Consider the following 2,500-nt stretch of genomic DNA (forward strand, 5'->3'; position numbering starts at 1 on the left):
GTTCGAGAGAGGCGCAATCGCCCGGAGTTAGGCGAGTAGACGCTTTCGGTGCGACCACCCGTGCTCCCAACTGAGCTTGCCGCTGCCGACAGAGGCCCGGGAGCGTGCTGTCGTGGCATTGCCGGCGGGAGACAACACGCGCCACCTACGGTGACCGGCAGCTCCAACGCCAGCGCCACAGAAGGACAAAAGCCCCACTTGGGTGCCGAAGCGAACTCTCCCAGCACAGCGCACGCGCCAACACATCCGCACAGCTGCGATACAAACCACCAGCGAGAACCGCTGGGGCGACCGAGCAGCAGACGGCGTCGCGGCGCCGAGCGCCGGGCGGCGGCGCATCTCAACGCACACAGTCCTCAATCGGACCAGCACACTGAAGATGTCCACCGCGCTTCGCACCGGGCCCGCGAGGACCTACTTTGGCCGCACGGCGCCGCGCGCAGGGTGCGCCGGCGCGCAGCTGCGACGCCTGCCGCGTCCGTCGGCCGGCGCGCCTGCCACTGGCCGCCCCCACCAGCCGGCTGTAGCGCGTGCGCCCACGCACCGCGCGGCCAGCACGCCGGGAGGCGCCCCCTCACCGGCCGGGGACGGTCCCACCCAGCCACCGCCGCGTATCGCTTCACACCCAGATGCCGTTCAGTTTCGTCGGCATGGTGGGTATCGCTGGAACAACCGGTTAGTACCTCAACCTATCGTCGCCATCACCGATTCACCCCTAGCGAGAACAACCGCACCACAACAGGTTACCATTTGTTCATTTGCGTAACTTCACCAGAAAACGCAGGCGTCCATCGCCATTTGCAACTTCAACGATTATTGCATGCCTGTGTCAGGTGTCACGCCACACTACGTCTGCCCACATACACGCAACAAAATGTGCACGCCTAGACAATACGTGGAAGGTGGCCCCCGTACGTATGCGATGTCCATTGCTCGAACGACTGTCAACCGGCCTCTGTAGCATGTCGCAGATATGGAACGCGGTGCACCATGCCATCACGGTGTGTGAGGAGAGACGACTAGGTCCGAATACATCAACAGACAGCTCATGCTGATCGCCATCCACGGCGTCCGTTCCTCCCACACGTCTCTATGGCGTACCACACTGCAATCCAGCTCTCATAGGGAGACGACACGTAGCTGCGTGCACAATATTTGCACTGTATGGTCCGCCGTTTTTGGGCGCAGTCGTTGTGCGGTCACACATGTGCCACGATGTATCATTCAGTACATAAGGACGAATGTGCAGTACAGATTGTGGTTCACGCGTACGACATCAGCGGACAGTTGACACAGGCCGCACCACAACGTAGCCTGAGTACGTCGCATGCGAAGGGCATTGAACATGCAAACTTCTCACCAACCAGCTTGCGAAGGCAGGGGGCAAGGTGGGGACGTGGGGAGGGGCGGCATGTACGTCCTGCTGCCATCCACATTACAGTGTACAGCAGGAGCATGTGGAAAGTGAGCAAGACTTGCAAGGTGTTTAACATGAAGCGATACACAGGGGTGCGGGCAGTGCGAGTAGCGAACTATATTGCGAGGGTTGCGGGTGGGCAACACTACAGTAATTGAACGAGTCGTATAACAATTACAGAGCAGGTTTAGGCGACAACGTGGGTTACGTTAAGGCGACAACATGGGTTAGGTTAAGGCACAACATGGGTTAGGTTAAGGCACAACATGGGTTAGGTTAAGGCACAACATGGGTTAGGTTAAGGCACAACATGGGTTAGTTAAGGCACAACATGGGTTAGGTTAAGGCACAACATGGGTTAGGTTAAGGCACAACATGGGTTAGGTTAAGGCACAACATGGGTTAGGTTGAGGCACAACATGGGTTAGGTTGAGGCACAACATGGGTTAGTTGAGGCACAACATGGGTTAGGTTGAGGCACAACATGGGTTAGGTTGAGGCACAACATGGGTTAGGTTAAGGTACAACATGGGTTAGGTTAAGGTACAACATGGGTTAGGTTAAGGTACAACATGGGTTAGGTTAAGGTACAACATGGGTTAGGTTAAGGTACAACATGGGTTAGGTTAAGGTACAACATAGGTTAGGTTAAGGTACAACATAGGTTAGGTTAAGGTACAACATAGGTTAGGTTAAGGTACAACATAGGTTAGGTTAAGGTACAACATAGGTTAGGTTAAGGTACAACATAGGTTAGGTTAAGGTACAACATAGGTTAGGTTAAGGTACAACATAGGTTAGGTTAGGTTAGGTTAGGTTACACGTTGTTGTACGGAAAGGTGTAGGGGGGGGGGGGGCGGGGGCGGCAGGTTCGTTGATAGTGATTATAGTAAGTGAATGCTTGTGACATGATCAGATTTGTCACGTCAGGATGCACCTTTGGCTTATTAGAGGCGGCGCTCCAATTCTATGCTTGTGTGAGACCTGTGTCTTTGACTCATGTCATTGTTTGTGCGCTGTGACAGGAGGTACTATTGTGATGTTGGGTGCACCGTTGTATAGGACATGTGTGGGTGTTGGTGC

The sequence above is a fragment of the Schistocerca piceifrons genome, unplaced genomic scaffold, assembly GCF_021461385.2.
Source record: "Schistocerca piceifrons isolate TAMUIC-IGC-003096 unplaced genomic scaffold, iqSchPice1.1 HiC_scaffold_275, whole genome shotgun sequence".
Taxonomy (NCBI): Eukaryota; Metazoa; Arthropoda; class Insecta; order Orthoptera; family Acrididae; genus Schistocerca; species Schistocerca piceifrons.